We start from the raw sequence: 22,465 nt of genomic DNA on the forward strand, positions 1-22,465 counted from the left end.
CATGCCCACGTATTTTAAACTTAAATAAGGGCAACTACTAGTCTTAGACCCACTCTTCTCTTTCAAACTGGATGTAAAATTCAATTATATTATGGTCGCTGCTAACTAGACCTCTGCTACCTAGACCTCTGCTACCTAGACGTAGGCCTTTACTCTGAGGTCATTAATTAATCCTTTCACATTACACAATATCGAGTCTAATATAACCTGCTCTCTGGTTGGTTCCAGAACATGCTGCTCTAAGAAACTATCTTGAAAGCATTCTATGATCTCCTCATCCAGGCTACGATTGCCAATCTGATTTTTACAGTTTATATGTAGATTAAAACCACCCATGATTATTGCCTTCCCTTTATCACAAGCACCAATATTTTTTCTTGTATAGATCGTCCTTCATTGTGATTGCTGTTCAGGGGCCTGTACACCACTCCCACTCGTCACTTCTTTCCCCTCCTATTCCTCATCTCCATCCAAACCGATTCTACATCCTGATCTCCTGAACCAAGGTCATCCCTAACTATTGCACCAATGACATCCTTGATTTACAGTGCTACCCCTCCACCTTTACCCAGCGTCCTATTCTCCTTGAATGTCATATACCCCTCAATATTCAGGACCCAATCCTGGTCATCCTGCAGCTACATCTCCGTAATGGCTATTAGATCAGATTTATTTACTTCAATGTGTGTTATCAGTTTGTCTACTTTGTTATGAATGCTACATGCATTCAGATACAGAGCATTTTTTTTTCTTTGTTATCTTTGTAACATCTGGTCTTGACTTTTGGTGTGTTCTTAGGTTTTTTTTCTCTGTCCCTTCCTGCCATTCTCTGGTCTTCATTTCCCAGATTACTATTCTGCTCTCTTGCCTTGACCTACCCCTTGATTTGATACATCTACTCAAGCTTGATCCCTCTCCCCCCCTTGTTCACTTTAAAGCCCTCTCTACTTCCCTAGTTATACAGTTTGCTCAAACACTGGTCCCAGTACAGTTCAGGTGCAGACCGTCCCAACAGTACAGCCCTCACTTTCCCCAGTACTGGTGCCAGTGCCCCACGAACCAAAACTCACTTCTCCCACACCAGTCTTTGAGCCATGTATTCATTTCACTCATCTTATGTACCCTCTGCCAATTGGCATGTGTCTCAGGTAATAATCCAGAGATTATCAGCCCTTGAGGTTTGCTCTTCAATTTGGTGTTTAGCTCCTCATACTGTCTAAGCAGAACCTCTTTCCTGGTCCTACCTATGTCACTGGTACCTACATGGACCATAACAACTGGATCCTCCCCCTCCCACTCCACGTTCCTGTCCAGTCCTCAGCAGATGTCCCGAACCCTGGCACCTGGTAGGCAACAGTCTTCTGAATTCACACTGTCAGTTGCATAGAACAGTGTCAATCCTCCTCACTATACTATCCCCTACAACCAATACATTCCTTTTTGCTCCTCCCACTTGAATTGCTTCCTGTACCACAGTGCCATGGCTAGTCTGCTCATTGACCTTGCAGATCTCACTTTTGTCCACACAGGTTGAGAGCACCTCAAACCTGTTTGACAATTGCAAAGTCTGAGGCTCCTCCACTACTGTCTGCTTGGTCCCTTTACCTTCCTCACTCACGGTCACATGCTCCTGTCCCTCGCTGCTGACCGGAACAGATGATCCTGTTCTAAGAGGTCTAATCGTCTTCAGGAACAAAGCGTCCAGGTATTTCTCCCCCTCCCTTGTGTTGCGCAGTGTTTGCAGTTCAGCTTCCAGATCAATAATCCTGATATGGAATTTCTCCAGCTGTTTACACTTACTGCAGATCTGTTTGTCCTGGATCGCTTTGGCATCCAAAAGTTCCCACATAACACAGCTGCAACGTAATGCCTGTCCTGCGATTGTTGCTAATGATATTAGTTAATTTACTTCAATTACTTTCTTAATTAACTTAGAATAGTTCCAATATATTGTAGAATTTACTGTGCTTATTAAATGCTAGTACCACCTTCAACTATATTTTCTTCGATTACACAGATATGTAAACCTTCCTACTGGTAATAAACCTTACCAAAGCTTTGCCAATACTAATAAACCTTACTACTATTAGTAAACCTTACGAATACTGATAAGCTGTATTAAGTATTATTCGGGTTTATGTATTAAGTTGTCCTAACTTGAGCGAATACACTCCCTGCTGGTCTCTCTCTCTCACTCTGTATTATAAATTATAAAATCCGCCTTAGTTTTTAGTTTATATACCAATGAATATACCAATCAAGTCTTATTTCATATTTGATTGATATAGATTAAATTAAGTTAAAAAGCTTACCAGTATACTCACCCCATCGGCTTTCTGTTTCCCCTGCTCTCTCTGTTGATTGTAACGTCACTCTGATGTCACTTCGATTTTTTTCCCCCCCACTCTGCTCCTGCTGCTCTCTCTCTCGCTCTCTCCGGCCTCTGACTCTTTGGCGTGCTTTTTATATCTCTGCTCTACTCCGTCTTCACACCAATTAAGGGCATTTGAAAATTGCAATCTGAATCAGTTTCTCACAGAAGCCAGGTTTCTGACCCAAAACCAAACACAGTTCCAGTTTCCCGCCTCTGTAATGAAAAGCCAGCCCAAGGAAACTCGTCATTAGCCCCTGGAACCTGACAGAGCACTAACTGGCCCGCTTGAAATAATATCCTATTACCCTTCAAGACTGCTCATGATCCGTGTGCACCAGCTTTTAGTGGTTTGTGCATCTGGACACCCAAATCCCTTTGCCTCTAGTCTCTCACCATTAAGAAAATATTCCAATTTGTCTTTCTCAGATCCAAACTGGATGACCTCACACTTCCCCACATTGAACTCCATCTGCCATAGTTTAGCCCACTTACTTAATTGTTCTGCCTATGTCCCTTTGCAACTCCTGCTCCGATCCACAGATTTTACACATGGGCGGCACAGTGGCGCAGTGGTTAGCACTGCAGCCTCACAGCTCCAGTGACCCGGGTTCAATTCCGGGTACTGCCTGTGTGGAGTTTGCAAGTTCTCCCTGTGTCTGCGTGGGTTTCCTCCGGGTGCTCCGGTTTCCTCCCACACGCCAAAGACTTGCAGGTTGATAAGTAAATTGGCCATTAGCAATTGCCCCTAGTATAGGTAGGTGGTTGGGAAATATAGGGACATGTGGGGATGTGGTAGGAATATGGAATTAGTGTAGGATTAGTATAAATGGGTGGTTGATGGTCGGCACAGATTCGGTGGGCCGAAGGGCCTGTTTCAGTGCTGTATCTCTAAAGTAAACTAAACTATTTTGTGAATGAGGGAAGGAAAATGCATGTATGGTTCCAAAGAGGAAAAGCAAAGGCCCCAGACGTTATGTATCTGTTCCTTCCTCAGCTCAACCAGCAAACAGATGGTAACAGCGCAAAGGTTTGTCGAAATAACTACTTTTGGATCCTATAAATGGAAAACAGGCAACAAAATCTGCCATATCATGCAGTTTTGTGTTTAGAAAACACAGAGGGATGACTTTTACACATGTGACTTAGACACCATAATTTATGGTAAGCACTGTGCTTCCAGAAGTATAGTACTACAGCACTTAAAAAAAAAAACAATAGCAGGTAGAGACACCATTGTAATACAGATTCTAAACTTAAATGCCTTGTACCTACACTGTATTTGTTGGAAAAATTATCTGTAGGGAAGAAAATAGCTATGGTGGTGGAAGAACTTGTAGCTGTTAAGCATCCTTGTTACCTCAAATTTCGCATTCCGAAAAGAGCAAGATATCACAAATCATTGTCAATAAGTCAAGCACAGTGATTGGATGACTGAAAGCCTACCCACTGAAAATTATCACCCTGCTAACAAAAATACTAAATCTCTTTGCAAAAGTGTTGCATTCAGTAACTTGCAACCAATACAAAAAAATTCAACTTTTCTCAGCTACCATACTGATTGCCCACAATATTATCCCTAAAAATTAAATTTTGAACATATAAACACAAACATTTCTGAACAGAAAGAATTCTGTAAAAGGACTATGGGACATGGATTTAAGGTTTTGGGCAAGAGATGCAGGGGGGGTTGTAAGGGAGAACTTTTTAACGCAGTAAGTGGTAATGACCTGGAACTTGCTGCCGACAAGGGTGGTGGAAGCGGAGACAATCAATGATTTCAAAAGGAAATTGGGTGGGCACTTGAAGGAAATAAACTTACAGGGCTAACTGGATAGAGTGGGGGAATGGAACTGACTGGATTAGTCTCCTGAGCAGAATGAAATCAGAACACTTATGTCTACAGCACCACCGGCTCTCACTCTGCCATATGCAAAGGCCAATAGCAACTCTGCAGGCAGATCATGGAAGCGGTCAAGAAACATGAGGAAACTTGGGGAAAGCAGTTTAAAGGCGCACAAGCAAGTAGGTAGCACGATGCCCAGCTTGACTGAGTCTGGCATGACTGAGATCCTAACTCAAAAATTTGGTAAGTGAGGGAATTTGATGCAGTGAAGGAGGAGGTGCTGTTCTGGTCTTTTATAGAACAAGGAGTGATCTGAGAGAGGGAGCCAGAGACACCAAGACCTGAGAACTAAGGCCCAGAGGCATTAATTAGGTAAGCAGGTAGGTGATTTGTCTAAACTGGGACAGTAGATTAAACTAGTATTGTATTAAATTTATAGCTTAACTAGTTAAGCTACTTAATATAGTTACAAATTATAGTTACAAACTCTAAACTTGAAACTAATTAGTTAAATAAAACACAATAAAGATGGCTGAGCAGGTGAACTGCAGCTGTACAATGTGCTGTTGGACACCAGTGTGATCCATGGCAACCACATCTGCAGTAAGTGTCTGCAGCTCGAGGAACTTTGGCTAAGATGAGCTGGAGTCCGAGCTTTGGACACTGCAAAGCATCAGGGAGGGAAAAAGTTACCTGGATACTTTGTTCCAGCAGGCAGCCGCATCCCTTAGGCTAGGTACTTCAGATTTGGTCCATGGTCAGGGACAGGAGGGTGTGAATATGAGTGAGGCAGGTATGGGGATCTGGAAGGTAGCACTGGAGGAGCCTCAGCCCTTGCACTTGGCCAACAGGTTCGATATTCTTGCGGCTTGTGTAGACCGAGAGCAGAGACTGCAGGGAAGTTGGTTAAACTGACCACAGTACTGTGGTGCAGGGAGCCTTTCAAGTGGGGGGAGTAAAATGCAATGTGGTAGTGGTAGAGGACTGTACAGTTAGGGGGATAGATACTGTTCTCTGTAGCCAAGAGCACGAGTTCCAAAGGCTGTATTGCCTGCTCAGTGCCAGGGTTTAAGGACATCTCCTTGGGGCTGGAGAGGAACTTGGAGTGGGAGGGGAAGGATCCAGTTGACGTGGTCCATGTGGGTACTGAACAACATCAGTAAGACAAAGAAAGAGGTTTAGCTGAGGGAGTATGAGCAGCTAGGGACTAAATTAAAAAGCAGAACCACAAAGGTAATAATCTCTGGATTATTACCTGTACCATTAGCAAATTGGTGTAAGGTAAATAAGATCAGAGAGCTGAATGCGTGGCTTAAAGATTGGTGTGGAAGAAATGGGTTTCGATTCATGAGGCACAGGCACCAGTACTGGGGAAAGAGGAGCTGTACCATTGATGGGGCCTTCACCTGAACTGCGCTGGGACGGGTGTCCTGGCGAATCATGTAGCTGGGGCTGTAGAGAGGGCTTTAAACTAAAAATGCGGAGGGGAGAAGGGTTCAAATGAGTGGAAATTTAGAAAGTTAACGAGAAAGGAAAAGGCAATAGTGCAGGGAAACAATACAGTAATGATAACCAGAGTGTGACAGAAAGGGACAGAGCATACAAACATAAGCGTGCACCAGAAAATAAGGTCGGAGTAGGGAAAAATGGTAAAAAGACAGAATTAAAGGCCTTTATCTGAATGCACGCAGCATTCATAACAAGATGGATGAATTGATATCACAAATAGAAATAAATGGGTATGATATGATAGCCATTACAGAAACGTGATTGCAAGGTGACCAAGGCTAGGAACTAAATATTCAACAGTATTTGACATTTCAGAAGGATAGGAAGAAAGGAAATGGAGGTAGGGTAGTTCTGTTAATGAAGGATGACATCAGTACAGTAGTGTGAAATGATCTTGGCTCAGAAGATCAAAATGTAGAATCAGTTTGGTTGGAGATAAGCAATAGCAAAGGAAAGTCACTGGTGGGAGTAGTTTATAGGCCCCCTAACAGTAGATACACTGTAGGACAGAGTATAAATCAAGAAATAATAGGGGCTTGTAGGAAAGGTACTGCAATAATCATGGGCGATTTTAATCTTCCTGTGGATTGGATGAAGTAAATTGGCAAAGGTAGCCTGAGTTCATAAAGGGTATTCAGGACAGTTTCTGAGAACAATACATTTTGGAACCAACCAGGAATTTTAGACCAGGTAACGTGTAATGAGTCAGGATTAATAAATGACCTCATAGTAAAAGATCCTCCAGGCAAAAGTGATCATAACACAATAGGATTTCACATCCAGTTTGAGAGTGAGAAATTTGGCTCTGAACCTAGTGTCTTAAACTTAAATAAAGGGTATGAGACAGAGTTGGTTAAAGTGGACTGGGAAAATAGATGAAAAGATAAGACAGTAGAGAAGCAGTGCCGGACATTTGAGGAGATATTTCATAACACTCAACAAAGATATATTCTATTGAGAAAGAAAGACTCTATGAGAAGGATGCACCATCCGTGGATAACTAATGAAGTTAAGGATGGTATCAAATTGAAAGAAAAGGCATACAACACTGCAGGCCGGAAGATTGGGAACATTTTAGAAACCAAAGGATAGCTAAGAAAATAATAAAGAGGGAGAAATTAGCATATGAGAGTAAGAAAGCCAGAAATATAAAAACAGACAGTATAAGTTTCTACAAATATATATATATATATAAAGGAAAAGAGTAGATAAAGTAAGCATTGGTCCCTTAGAGAATGAGAGTGGGGAATTAATAATGAGAAACAAGGAAATGGCAGAGAGTTTGAACAAGTAGTTTGTATCACAGAAGAAGACACAAAAAAATCCCAAGAATAGCAGAAAATCAAGAGACAAAAGGAAGCGAGGAACTGAAAATAATCACCATCACTAGAGAAAAAGTACTAGGAGAACTAATGGGACTAAATGGCCTTTAGAGAAGTGGCTGCAGTGATAGTGGATGCATTGGTAATAATCTTCCAAAATTTGCTAGATTCTGGAAAGATCAGCAGATTGAAAAACCACAAATGTAACATTTCTATTCAAGAAAGAGCAGTGACAGAAATCAGGAAACTATAGGTCAGTTAGCCTAACACCTGTCATTGGGAAAATGCTGAAATCCATTTTTTGACAAATTTATTAGAGTTCTTTGAGGATGTAACAAGCAGGGCAGATAAACAGAAAACCCGTAGATGCAATGCATTAGGATTTGCAGTGCATTAGGATTTCCAAAAGGCATTCAATAATGTGCCACATAAAAGGTTACTACGCAAGATAAGAGCTCAGTTTTGGGGGTAATATATTAGCACGGATGGAAGATTGGCCAGCTAACAGGAAATAGAGAGTTGGGATAAATGGGGCATTTTCAGATTGGAAAACTGTAACTAGTGGAGTGCCACAGGGATCAGCCCTGGGGCCTCAACTACTTACCATCTATATTAATGACTTGGATGAAGGGACCGAGTGTATTGTAGCCAAATTTGCAGACAATTAAAAGGAAGGTAGGAAAGTAAGTTGCGAGAAGGACACAAAGTGGTTCCAAAGAGATGTAGATAGGTTAAGTGAGTGAGCAAAAATTTGGCAGATGGAGTATAATGTGGGAAAATGTGAAGTTTTCCACTTTGGCAGGAATATAGAAAATTGAACAGAAAAGCAGAATAACATTTAAGTAGATGGAATCTACAGAATTCTGCAGTATAGAGGGATCTGGGGTGTACTTGCACATGAATAACAAAAAGTTAGCATGCAGGTACAGCAAGTAATTTGGAAGGCAAATGGAATGTTGTCATTTATTGCAAGGGGGATAGAGTATAAAAGTAGGCAAGTCTTGCTGCAGCTGTACAGGGTGTTGGTGAGAGTGTACCTGGACTACTGTGTAAAGTTTTGGTCTCCTTGTTTAACTGCATTAGAAGCAGTTCAGAGAAGGTTCAAGAGGCTGATTCCTGAGATGAAGGGGTTGTCTTATGAAGAAAGATTGAGCAGGTTGAACAAATATTTTGTGTCTGGCTTCACAGTTGAAGACACAAGTTTCATACTAGAAATAGACTGTAACCTCAGGGCTAAAAAGAGTGAGGAAATTAAGGAAATTAATATAAGCAAAGAAAAAGTATTGGAGAAACTTCAGGGACTAAAATCAGGCAAATCTCTAGGACCCGATGACCTACACCCTAAAAGGGTTCTAAAAGAGATAGCTGCAGAGATAGTGGATGTGCTGGCTATGATTTTCCAAAATTCCTTAGATTCTGGAATAGTCCCATCAGATTGGAAGTTGGCAAATGTTGCACTGCTTTTCAAGAAAGGAGGGAGAGAGAAAACAGGGAGCTACAGGCCAGTAAGCCTAATATCAGTCATTGGGAAAATGCTGAAATTTATTATGAGGAAGTCTTAACAATGCACTTAGAAAAGCACAGTATGATTAGAGCAAGTCAACACTGTTTTCGGAAAAGGAAATCCTATTTGACAAATTTTTTGGAGCTTTTGAGGATGTAACTAGTAGGTACATAAAGGGGAACCAGTAGATATAGTATACCTGGATTTCCAAAAGGCATTCGACAAGGTGCCACACGGAGGTTAAAAGGCAAGAGAAGAGCTAATGGCCTTGGGGGTAATATATTAGCATGGATAGAGGATTGGTTAATGGACAGGAAACAAAGAGTGGGGCATTTTCAAGTTGGCAGGCAGTGAATACTGGAATGCTGCAAGGATTAGTACTGGAGCCTCAGCTATTTACAATCTATATTAATGACTTAGATGAAGAGACAGAGAGTAATGTAGTTAAGTTTGCTGATGATACAAAGGTAGGTGGAAAGATAAGCTGTGGGGAGGACAGAGAGGCTGCAAAGAGATATAGGCAGGTTAATTGAGTGGGCCACAAGATGGCAGATGGAGTATATTGTAGTGAAGTGTGAAGTTATTCATTTTACTCATAAGAATAGAAGAGCAGAATATATTTAAAAAGATGTGAAACTTACCTATCACCTGCAAGTCTTTTGGCGGTGGGAGGAAACCGGAGCACCCGGAGGAAACCCACACAGACACAGGGAGAACTTGCAAACTCCACACAGACAGAACCCAGAATTGAACCCAGGTCCCTGGAGCTGTGAGGCTGCAGTGCTAACCACTGCGTCACTGTGCCATCCCATGATGAGAGGCTGAGTAAATTGGGCCCATACTCTCTGGAGTTTATAAGAATGAGAGGCGATCTCATTGAAACATACAAGATTCTGAAGAGGCTGGATAGGGTAGACATTGAGAGATTGGCCAAAATTTTCTGTTGGGCGGGAGCCCACCGACGCCATGCCTGGGGAGCCACGCCAGGAGTTTTTCTCCCCAGGAACTTAATTGTCCTTGGGCAGGATTTCCACCTCTGAGGCAGGAAGTCCCGCCTAATGGAGCTGCTGGCCAATCAGTGGGCTGGCATCTCACTGTCCCAGCAGTGCCACCGGGAGTGCTGTGACTTCATCCAGCCAACGGCAGCAAGAGAGATGATGGCCCCAGAAAGGTGGTAAGTTTTTGGGGCCTTGCCGGGGACAATCGGCCGAGCCTCAGAGAGGCAAGGGGGGTCGGTTAGGAGTGGTGGGGGAGTGTTGTGCAGTGGGGGTGGTTGGGGCAGTGGAGGAGCCCTCCGTGAGGCACAAGGTGCTGATCAGGAGGGCCCTCCCAGCCCTCAAGAGGGCTACCAGGTTCTACCTGGTGGTGTTCTGGGGGCCTTTGCCCCCAGGCTGCCTCTAGTAAAATATCAGCGGCTGCGGGAACAGGCCCTAAAGTGGTAACTAATGGATACTTAAGGGCCTTGATTGGCCTGGGGCGGCCAGGCCGTTTCTCACTGCCACTGCCCCGTGTAAAATTACAGCAGGGGAGGGAAAGTGTCTGGAACGGCACCCCCGCTCTCCTCTCAATTTTACGGCCCCCCGCCACCGGCGCACTCCTATGGGGGGGCCATAAAATTCTGGCCATTGTTTTTGCTGTTCAGGATAAGAACTGAGATGAGGAGAAATTACTTCACTCAGAGATGTGAATCTTTGACGTTCTCTACCCCAGAGGGTTGTGGATGCTCCATCGTTCAATACATCTACGACTAGGATAGACAGATTTTGGTCTCTCAGGGAATCAAGGGATATGGTGAGTGGAGTTGACGTCTAAGATCAGCCATGATCATGTTGAATAGCTGACCAGGCTCGATGGGCCATGTCGTTTATTCCTGCTCCTATTTTTTGTTACTCATTGGAATTCAGAAGAATGAGAGGTGATGTTATTGAAACATATAAGATTCTGAGGGGGCTTGACAGGGTAGATAGAAACCATAGAACCATGGAAAAGTTACAGCAGAGGAAGAGGCTATTCAGCCCATCATGTCTAGCTTAGAAAACTATCAACCCATTCTAATCCCACCTTCCAGCACCTGGTCTGTAGCCTTATAGGTTACAGCACTTCAGGTGCAGGTCCAGGTACCTTTTAAATGAGCTGAGGGTTTCTACCTCCACCACTGATCTGGGCAGCGAATTCCAGACACCAACCACCCTCTGGGTGAAAATGTTTTTCATGTCCCCTCTAATCCTTCTACCAATCACCTTAAATCTGTGCCCCATTGTAAATGACCTCTCCTCTCAGGGAAACAGGTCCTTCCTGTCTACTGTATCTAGGCCCCTCATAATTTTGTACATCTCAATTAAGTCACCCCTCAGCCTCCCCTGTTCTAAGGAAAACAACCCCATCCGATCCAATCTTTCCTCAAATCTGCAACTTTCAAGCCCTGGCAACATTCTTGTAAATCTCCTCTGTACTCTCTCCAGAGCAATTATGTCCTTTCTGTAATGGAGATGATGAGGATATTTCCCCTTGTGGAGGAATCTAGAACTAGGGGGCACAGTTTAAAAATAAGGGGTCTGCCATTTAAGATGAAGATGAGGAGGAATTTCTTCTCTCAGAGGGTTGTTAATCTTTGAAATTCTCTTCCCCAGAGAGCAGTGGAGGCTGGATCATTGAATATATTCAAGGCTGAGCTAGACAGATTTTTGATTTATAAGGGAGTCCAGGGTTACTGGGGGCTGGCAAGAAAGTGAAGGTCACAATCAGCTCAGCCATGATCTTATTGAAAAGCAGAGCAGGCTCATGAGGCCGAATGGCCTTCTCCTGCTTCTATTTCTTATGATATTTAGCGGCAGAAATTACTTCCATCTAAATCAACACATTGAGTAAAGCTCCTATGCCGTTTTTGTGTGAATAAGGAAAGCAAGGATACAGACATGCCAATCCCACCATCGTATAGATTAAGAGAGAATCTCTTAAAAAACCGAGGGATTTGGTGTGAAAATCATGAGTTGCCTTTTTTCAAACATAAGCCAATATAGATTGACAATTCTGAGTGGGAGGTGTGCAATGTCCACATTCTCTTCTCGGAGGACAATGACCCTGAAGCAAAAGGCACCGGATGCAGAACCCGGGGTTTCAGAGCTGCTGGATTCTGGGGAGGGTAAGTAGAGGGTTCATCATCATTAAGGCAACACGATACCAAGGCAACGACAGAGCCCTAGAAACCAAAGAGGGCATGGGTTAGGGTGGGAGGGAGGAATTTTACTCTCATGACCTCAAGACCCATTTCTAAAATTTCCAGGCACTTTGATGTGACCAGACGCTGTATCTAATATTATTAATAATACATTCTCGTGTTGAATTCAACAGCAGGCTCTGAGCCCTGGGTGGCACTAACCAGGGTCTCAGAGTGCAGCTTAACCTCTTCTCTGCCTCCATTCTGGAATCAAACTACATCATTTTTACCTGAACCTCACATACACACAGACTCCACTCCCACTCCAGCTCACCCCATCTTCCCCTCCTCCATACCTTCCCAGTTCTTCACCTCTCACCCTCCTTCACACCTGCCTAAATTCAAAAGCATGTTTGGTTGTAAATGGAGACCTAATTGCATCAGGGCAAATTAGGTTTCCAGTACAATTAACTCTCCAGACTATGGGCAGGATTTTCATTAGAGGCAGGAAACAGGAACCAGGAACCAGGTCTGGTTTTATGTCGGAAACCCACCTCCAGTTGGAAACTGATAGAGATTCAGATTTTCAAATGGGTAAGCCCTTAATTGGTATTGAGATAGGCTTCCTGTCAACAAAGCCAGTGGGGCTGGGAATGGAGGTGAGTCAGATCAAGTGTGGGATGCATGTAGACTCCCACGGCAACTATCACCGAGGCTGCTGGTTGTCTTGCGCAAGAGATCTGTCTTCCACAGCACCAGAGGGAAGCGAGATGTCACAGGGGAGCTGGAGGCCTGGCACTAGGGGCAGAGCAGACCCTTGCTTCATCAATGCTCACCTGGATCTTATGCTGGAAGCTGTGAGGGAGAGGAAGCGGACCCTCTTCCTAGAGAATTGCAGGAGGAGGCCACCTTGTCGTGCAGCAGAGGCGCCTCTCTGTTCAATGTTATAAATCTCTGCCCCCTCTTCCTCCTCCTCTCTTACCTCTTGGTCCTCCCCTGATGAGCTGTCTCCTTCCAGGGTCTCACTGTCCCCAAGGTCCACACCTCTCTAGAGGGCTATGCTATGGAGAGCACAGAAGACTACCACAATGACAGAGACCATTGCAGGATGGTATTGAAGGCCACCATCTGACTGATTCAGGCACCAAATTGCATTTTCAGAAGCCCGATGCCTGCTCAAAGGTTGTCCTACTGAGATGTTGTATTGCTTCTGTGCCTGTGGCTCCCATAGATGGGTCAGTAACCATCTCTTCAAGGGATTTCCCTTATCTCCTTGGATCCATCCATACACTTTGGAGGATAGAGTGAAGACCTGAGGCAGCCTGGACTGGTGGAGGATGAAGGAGTTACAGAAGCTGCCAGGAACGTGAACTCTTGTTGTGGTCGCAGACCAGTTGGACGTTGGGGGAGTGGAAGCCCTGCCTGTTGCTGGATCTCACTGGGTGCCTTGATGGCAGCATAGGTTGAATCAATGATGCCCTGCCCTGGGGGAATCTAGTGATGGAGGTGAAACCCAATGACCTCTGTGCCTGTGCAGGCCCATCTATGGATGTAGACCCCTGCCCTCCTGAATATGGCCATGACCTGCCTGATGGCGTGATGAGCTGCCAATTGTGAGATGCCACCTAGGTCCGCAGCTAATCCCTGGAACAACCCGTTGCATAGAAATGCAGGGCGACGGTGACCTGGACAACTGCAGGTAAGGGACTGCCATAGGGGAATGTGAGGCCTCAGGTCATTGCGGATCAGAGCACAAAGGTTCAAGACCATCTGCCTGGATTGATGCAGCCTCCTTTGGCACTGGTGTTCTGTCAGTTGCAGGTAGCTTTTTTTATTCCTTCATGGGATGTGAGCATTGCTGGCAAGGCCAGCATTTGTTGCCCATTCCTAATTGCCCTTGACAACTGAGTGGCTTCCTAGGCCATTTCAGAGGGCAGTTAGCTGACTCAATATCTTGGGTAGTGCCTTCTTCCCCTTGCAGCCCCCCGCTGTGCTCCTCTGGCCTCCTGCGGTCCAGGAGGTTGCATCTGCTCAAGCTCATCCTGGCTGCTCTGCACAATGTCACAGTAGCCTGTTCCCATCTGAACTCCCTCAGCTGGGCTTGGTGTGCACAACAGATCTTCCCTGCAGTGATGCCAACAGACTCATGTCCCTCTCTAGATACCTGCCACTCACCGAGAAAAGCAAGTCTTCCAGCTCCAGCAGTGGCTATTCTGTTGCCCTTTTAGAGCAGTTGAGCTTTATTTTGTGCCTCTGCACTATTTTAACCACCCTTCCCATTGCTCTCATGGCCCCCCGCAGTGTTCACGTCTTCCAAACCCGGTCATGGTCCAGACATGGTATTCTCCCCATTCCCTTCCTTTAAAAAATTGAAAACTGCAGCTGACAAGCTGGTTAATGGACTCCTTAATGTGTTTGATAGGCATTAATTGGAGACGTGTGGGGTCACCGTTCCCTCCCTCCCAGCATCCCTAGTGCCAACCTCTGAGAGCGCGATCTTTAAATCATGCTCGCATCTGCCCCCATGCCCAGTGAGTTTTAAAATTTCAGCTCAATGGGTCCCTTCTATGAAAATGCCATCAATGATACTCCATCTCCATCAATATAAACCATCCTAGTAACAGAAACCCATATAAGCAGCCAGAAATAACATTGGCATGACCATGTTTCATAATTTAATCATGTGGATACTAAAATAATTATTTTCCTTGTGTTTAGATGAATATTTTGGCAGGAATATCATATTCCATATTCTACCATTTTAAATTATAGAAGTGGAGTAAAATTAAATGAACTTCATCATAAAAACCAAGTATAAATCAATCTATACCATAAAATCTGTCCTATGATATATGCTTTTACTTAATGTGATTTTTTTTTAAAAATTCATTCATGGGATGTGGGCGTCGCTGGCCAGGCCAGCATTTATTGCCCATCGCTAATTGCCCTCGAGAAGGTGGTGGTGAGCTGCCTTCTTGAACTGCTGCAGTCCATGTGGGGTAGGTACACCCACAGTTTTGTTAGGAAGGGAGTTCCAGGATTTTGACCCAGCAACGGTGAAAGAACAGCAATATAGCTCAAAGTCAGCTTGGTGTGTGGCTTGGAGGGGAACTTGCAGGTGGCAGTGTTCCCATGCATTTACTACCCTTGTCCTTCTAGGTGGTAGAGATCGCGGTTTGGAAGGTGCTGTCTAAGGAGCCTTGGGGCATTGTTGCAGTGCATCTTGTAGATGGTACACACTGATGCCACTGTGTGTCTTTGTTGGAGGGAGTGAATGTTTGTGGATGGTGTGCCAATCAAGCAGGCTGCTTTGTCCTGGATGGTGTCGAGCTACTTGAGTGTTGTTGGACATGCACCCATCCAGGCAAGTGGAGAGTATTACATCACACTCCTGACTTGTGCCTTGTGGATGCTGGACAGGGCTTTGGGGAAACAGGCGGTGAGTTACTTTCCACAGGAATCCTATCCTCTGACCTGCTGTTGTAGCCACGGTATTTATATGGCTACTCCTGTTCAATTTCTGGTCAATGGTAACCCCCAGGATGTTGATAGTGGGGGATTCAACAATGGTAATGCCGTTGAATGTCAAGGGGAGATGGTTAGATTCTCTCTTGGTGGAGATGGTCATTGCTTGGCATTTGTGTGGCGCGAATGTTACTTGCCACTTATCAGCCCAAGCCTGGATGTTATCCAGGTCTTGCTGCATTGCTACACGGACTGCTTCAGTATCTGAGGAGTCACGAATGGTGCTGAACATTGTGCAATCAGCGAACATCCCCACTTCTGACCTTATGATGGAAGAAATGCATTAATAAAGCAGCTGAACATGGTTGGGCTTTGGACACCACCCTGAGGAACTCCTGCAGTGATGTCCTAGAGCTGAGATGATTGTCCTCCAACAACCACAACCATTTTCCTTTGTGCTATGTATGACGCCAACCAGTGGAGAGTTTTCCCCGTTTCCCATTGACGGTAGTTTTGCTAGGGCTCCTTGCTGCTATACTGGGTCAAATGCTGCCTTGATGTCAAGGGCAGTCACTCTCACCTCACCGCTGGAGTTCAGCTCGTTTGTCCATGTTTGAACCAAGGCTGTAATGAGCTCAGGAGCTGAGTGGCCCTGGCAGAACCCAAACTGAGCAGGTTAGTGCTAAGTAAATGCCGCTTGATAGCACTGTCGACGACATCTTCCATCACTTTACTAATGATTAAGAAGCAGACTGATGGGGCGGTAATTGACCCCATTGGACTTGTAATGTGTGCAATCATATTATGAGTATTTTATGCAAACTTTGGATGTAGAAAAATTTACAAACTAATCAGTAATTGTAATGCTGCAATTGTTTAAGATTCGTGTATGCTGTGCCTTTAACAATAGCAGGATGCTGCCTCCAAAATTGATGAGCATCATTAGGTAGGAAGCGGTCCATTGGTGACCCTTCAAAGCTGTGACTTTAGCACCAGTTTCCATGCTTTGTCAAATCAAGATGAGGAAAAGGAAATCTAGGTCTGAGGCTGAGCACAATAGTTTAAAAAAGCCAGTGGCAGCTTTGAGGCCTTACAGAGCTGCTCTCTGTAACTAAGTAGCGAGTTGGTGATCCATCTCGGCCTCTCCTGAAGTCCCCAGCATCACAGACGCCAGACTTCAGCCAATTTGATTCACTCCATGTGATTTCAAGAAACGACTGAAGGCACCGGACACTGCAAAAGCTAAGGGCCCTGACAATATTCCGGCAATAGTACTGAAAACCTGTGCTCCAGAACTTGCCGCGCCCCTAGCCAAGCTGTTCCAGTACATTGGCATCTACCCTGCAATGTGGAAAATTGCCCAGTTATGTCCTGTACACAAAAAACAGGACAAATCCAACCCGGCCAATTACCGCCCCATCAGCCTGCTCTCTATCATCAGTAAAGTGATGGAAGGTGTCAACAGTGCCATCAAGCGACAATTGCTTATCAATAACCTGCTCAGTGACACTCAGTTTGGGTTCCGCCAGGGCCACTCAGTTCCTGACCTCATTACAGCTTTGGTTCAAACATGGACAAAAGAGCTGAACTCAAGAGGTGAGGCGAGAGTGACTGCCCTTGACATCAAGGCAGCATTTGACCGAGTATGGCATCAAGGAGCCCTAGCAAAACTGAGGTCAATGGGAATCAGGGGAAAACCCTCCGCTGGCTGGAGTCATACCTAGCATAAAAGAAGATGGTTGTGCTTGTTGGAAGTCAATCATCTGAGCTCCAGGACATCACTGCAGGAGTTCCTCAGGGTAGTGTCCTAGGCCCAACCATCTTCAGCTGCTTCATCAATGACCTTCCTTCAATCATAAGGTCAGAAGCGGGGATGTTCGCAGATGATTGCACAATGTTCAGCACCATTCGTGACTCCTCAGATACTGAAGCAGTCCGTGTAGGAATGCAGCAAGGCCTGGATAATATCCAGGCTTGGGCTGATAAGTGGCAAGTAACATTCGTGCCACACAAGTGCCAGGTAATGACCATCTCCAACAAGAGAGAATCTAACCATCGCCCCTTGATATTCAATGGCATTATCATTGCTGAATCCCCCACTATCAACATCCTGGGAGTTACCATTGACCAGAAGCTGAACTGGAGAAACCATATAAATACCGTGGCTACAAGAGCAGTTCAAAGCTAGGAATCCCGTGGCGAGTAACTCACCTCCTGACTCCCCAAAGCCCTGTCCACCATCTACAAGGCACAAGTCAGGAGTGTGATGGAATACTCTCCACTTGCCTGAATGGGTGCAGCTCCAACAACACTCAAGAAGCTCGACACCATCCAGGGCAAAGCAGCCCGCTTGATTGGCATCCCATCTACAAACTTTCACTCCCTCCACCACCGACGCACAGTGGCAGCAGTGTGTACCATCTACAAGATGCACTGCAGCAATGCACCAAGGCTCCTTAGACAGCACCTTCCAAACCCACGACCTCTACCAACTAGAAGGACAAGGGCAGCAAATACATGGGAACACCACCACCTGCAAGTTCCCCTCCAAGTCACACACCATCTTGACATGGAACTATATCGCCATTCCTTCACTGTCACTGGGTCAAAATCCTGGAACTCCCTTCCTAACAGCAATGTGGGTGTACCCACCCCAAATGGACTGCAGCGGTTCAAGAAGGCAGCTCACCACCACCTTCTCAAGGCCAATAGGGATGGGCAATAAATGCTGGCCTGGCCAGCATCACCCACATCCCATGAATGAATAAAAAAATTCAGCAGACAGAGGGCTGGATTTTATCAGCCCTTTGGATACAGGCTGAGTGGTGGCAGGGCTGCTAATATGGTGGGGGAAGGTGTCAGGAGGGGAGCCCGAAGTCTTCCTGCTGCCATGGCACAATACCGGTGGTGGGAACATCAGCAGTGCAACCGCCCAGTGGGCAGCTAATTGAGACACTTAAGTGCAACTGCCCACCTTTGTCAGCATTTTGCCTGCATCGGGAGGGCCTACCACCACGTGTTCCTGGGGAAGTGGGGTGGGGGCCCTCTCCATGGCCCACAGAGGGACCTCACTGTGGCAGTGGACACCCTGGCTGGAATAAGTTCCCAACAGCTCCATCCCCCAACTCGCTGGTCCTGCCTGGCACAATTTTGCTGCAAAGAAACGTAGCTGGTGAGAGCACCTCAGCATGGAGGTGCCCTCTTCCTTGTCCTGCAGCCTCAGCAGTGGATACCATGAGCTGTGGCATTGCTGAGGCTGCTGAGCTGCCAGTCCTCTGATTGGGCAAGCAGCTCTGGGGAGGCAGGCCACCATCCTCAATTGGATGGCAGCTCCAGCAGCAGCCTGTTAATTAGCCGCTGCCAGTAAAATGTAGCCCCAGTGTTCTGCCACATGCTGGTGTAGTTTCGGCTTCTGCTTTCGGCCCCGGCTGCAGGAATTGAGCGCTGTTGGAAAAATTCAGTCCCCAGAGTCAGCAACCCACTCTGACATGGCTTCCACAGCAAATATCAGCAGCAGAAATGTCCCGAGATCCGAGTGAGGCTGAATTTGACTGAGAAATCATGGGCTAAATTTTTTTCAGCTCCCAATGTTGGGCTCCGTGGCGGGAGGTGGGGGGTGTGGGGGTGGGTGGCGGAGGGAGGGCCGGAAGGTCGCATCAGCAGCAGCCCGATGCTGGGATTGCCAGGCCCGATCTTCCCGGCGGTGGTGAGGCTCTGTGGCAGCCCCCCTGTTGCTCAGCAATGGGACCCAACTTTAAATATTTAAATAAAGGACAAGAATAAGTTAACAGACCTTTCACTGCAATTTTGCTGGCTGTCCGCGATCTTGAGTGCGGCGGCCGGCACTCGCGCACCTTCACTTTTCCCATCCAGGGAAAACTGGTGCCATCAAGGTGGGGAAGCGGGGTGGGGGGGTCAAATCTGCATGTGTATTGTAGGGGAGGGGGGGGGGGGTGGAAAGGGGTGACCTCTGCACTTTGTGCAGTTGGTGGGGGAACGTCACATATTAAATGCAAGCGTTTTTTGGGGTGGGGGGAGGGGCAGTCATTTATTTCCTTTGTATTGGGGAGGTGTACAGGCCAAAAGTCAATTCACAATGTTTTTGGTGAGGTGTGGGGAATGTACAGGCTTCATATGTGAAGGTCTGGCAGCCCTTTAAAAATGGGACCACACCTGCGCAGAGGCAGCTGACCCTATTGCCGCATCGCAGAGCCCGCCCCGCCACGTGAATGGGGAGATCGGACTGGCTAACCTACGGAGTTGAGCTGCCGCGCGCTCGATCGCGATGGCATGGCAGCATGCGGACCACCATTTTTTTTTTGCAAGAAAATAAAATTCAGCCCCATGTCTCTTGCAACAAATTAACAAGAGTTGGCATGTTTGAGGATAAGCCTGAAAATGCAGCAAAATAAGCTGCTGAAACTTTCAATTTTTGTAACTAGAGGTGGACAGGCCAGTGATCAGGAACGGGGAAAGGGTGGGACTGAATGGTGGCCACAAATTACATGAATTGATTTTCAGTATATTAAAAAAATGGGTAAAGGGTCTGGTGAGCTCCCAGGACACATAAGGGGTAAAAAATTTCTTACCCTGTTTTGCAAGCATGGGGGACTCAATTCGCAACCTGCTCGTGCCAGTTCTGTAAGGCGTGGGCAGCACATAAATTGGTGCTGCCACCTCATGATGATGATTTTAGTGTAGGACCGAGAATCTGCCACGCTGCTGACTGCCTCTGTGCTCTACAGGAGGCAAAGTCATGGTGCAGACAGCCTCGGCTCTTAAAAGCAGTCTATACCTCTTAAAGGGAAGCTGCACTGAATAATATTGCTGCAATTGAAAACATGAAAATAGAACACCATGGCAAAGAGAGGATTCCAGGGTGTTGGATGTGGCACTGGAGATATTCATGGTGTGGGTGGGCAGGAGGAGAGATGCTGTGATTCTACAAGGGCCCAGGAGGCCGTCAAGGACTACATTCAGAAGGGGGTGGGAACAGATGGCCAGGGAGGTCAATTGCCGGAGTCTGGGCTTGAAGACCCAGCAGCAGTGGTGCAAGAAATCTAATGACCTCTCACAAGTGGTCGAGTTCAGTGAATGCATCTTCATATGAAATTTCCTACCCACCATACCACCTATCTCTCACCCTGCTCAATGCACCGCGCCCCCATTATTCACCCAGCAGCATTTCCTGGCACTCAGTACTCACATCTAACATTCAGATACTCCACCCCACCCATACACACTGAACAATGCTGCTGGCCTCACACCCACATCTCGCTATCTCCACATACCTCCAGCTATTCAGCTATGGTAGGAACATCACCCAAACGTAATGCTGCACGATCACGAACATTCTGGCCTGTTTCTTGCAGGACAAGGTGGCACACAGACGAAAGGAGCAGAGCAGAAATGGCAGGGAACAAGGACGCCTGCATCTCCTAAGCCCTACACAGGAGATGACTGTGAGCATCATTGGGTCCGCTGCGTCAAAGCCTGTGGCATCTGCCATTTTGCTGAGAACATTCAGGATGATGGTATTTTCCAGCCTTATGGCCCTTCTCAACTCCCAACTCACCTTCATCTTGCATTCTGGTATGCTGAGCAAGCTGCGGATGGTGTGACCACGGACCTCTTGCTTCCCACCTCACCACCCTTCCTTCATCCCAAACTGTCCCGTTCTGATTTTCTGCTTTCAGACACCCAAAAACCTGCCCAGTCACAGTAGCTCAAAGAGGAAGAGAGAGAGCATCAGCACAGCACTGATGAAGAAGCCCCATCATTTCATCTGACACTTGCAACCACTAGCTCTTATATTGGCACTCTAGCATAGAGTTAGGATCAACAGATGATGAGTCACTGGACACGAGTAGGCCGCAACCAGGCCAGGGGCAAAATTTGGTTCATTTGCCAGCTCACTGGAGGCAGGGTGGTAGATAGTACTGCAACAGGGGACTCAGATGAGGACCTCGATGGGGCAGCATACAGGACAGCAGTGATGGTAATCTACATCAAGATGTTGGGTGCATTGGCTGGCCTACCAGACAGCCTCCTGTCACTGTCAAAGAGCATGGACGAGTCCAGCTCAAAGTTAGCAGAGCGCATCGTGGAGAGCTTGCCCTCTCTACTTGCTAGGCTCCATCTCCCTGTCATGCTGTAGCACCAGAGATACTGCCATTGCTGCCCCCATACCTGTTGTATGATTGCCTTTAAGAGTGATGTCCCTTTAAGATCTTAGTAAGCTAATGAGCCAAGTACCAGGACATAGTCATGTGACTCAAAGCCAGAGTCACTCTGCAACTGTAATACCTAGAGGAAGGTTCTGTAAATAGCTTGCTCTGTACTGTATATAATACTTTAGCTGTAATAAACCTGTTAGAGATCTTCAGCAAACTGGACTTCACACATCTCATTTATGTTGCATCGGACAACATAAAGAACGCATTACATGGTGGCAGCTGTGGTGAAAAGGCAAGATCTGAGATTGAAGACCACAGGTAACGACCATTTCTACAGGTCATTAGACAGAAAGTTCAAGAGAAATACTGGCCCAAACAATGGACAGAAAAAAGATCTTAATTTACCTCCAGCTGTAGAAGACAGAGCACAGAATGACAGGCAGAAAGTAAATTGCGTGAATCATTGTCCCGACAGTCGAGAGATACTGATTTTAAAAAAAACAAGCTGTGAAGTGCTTAAAAGATTGATTTTTTTTCTAAAGACTCCGTGAAAAAAAACGGGGGAGGCCCAACTCCTCTCCCAGGCTGATCGAGGTCAGCACCATTACAGGAAGTGTCCGATTGCAAAAAGCGCAGGAAAACCCTGATCACTGCAGACCCTCCATCCACGCAGCCACAGTTAAATAAAAACATTAAACCACTCAGGCATGAAAAACAAACTCCAGCAAAAAAAGCAATTGAACTGCCTATTGCACAGCTGTGTAAACAGACAAACTTAAGTGTGCAAAAAAATTCCCAAAAAAAGAGACGGTGACATTGTGTTAATGTAGGCTAGTAACCAACAGCAGATGGTGGAATTTGAATTCAGTTAATAAATCTCAAATTAAAAAGCTAGTCTAGTGGTGGTCGTGAAACCATTGTCAATTGTAAAAACCCATCTGGTTCACTAATGTCCTTTAGGGAAGGAAATCAGCCATCCTTACCAGAGACAGTGGTGGGAGCAGAGCAAAAATTTAAAAAGCGTGTTGAAAGGTTGGAAGCCAGAGCGAGAGCGCGCAGTGGGAGCAGAGTGGAGAATTAAAGAGCGTGCCAAAAGCTCAGAGGCCAGAGAGACA

This window comes from Heterodontus francisci, chromosome 20 (assembly GCF_036365525.1).
Source record: "Heterodontus francisci isolate sHetFra1 chromosome 20, sHetFra1.hap1, whole genome shotgun sequence".
Taxonomy (NCBI): Eukaryota; Metazoa; Chordata; class Chondrichthyes; order Heterodontiformes; family Heterodontidae; genus Heterodontus; species Heterodontus francisci.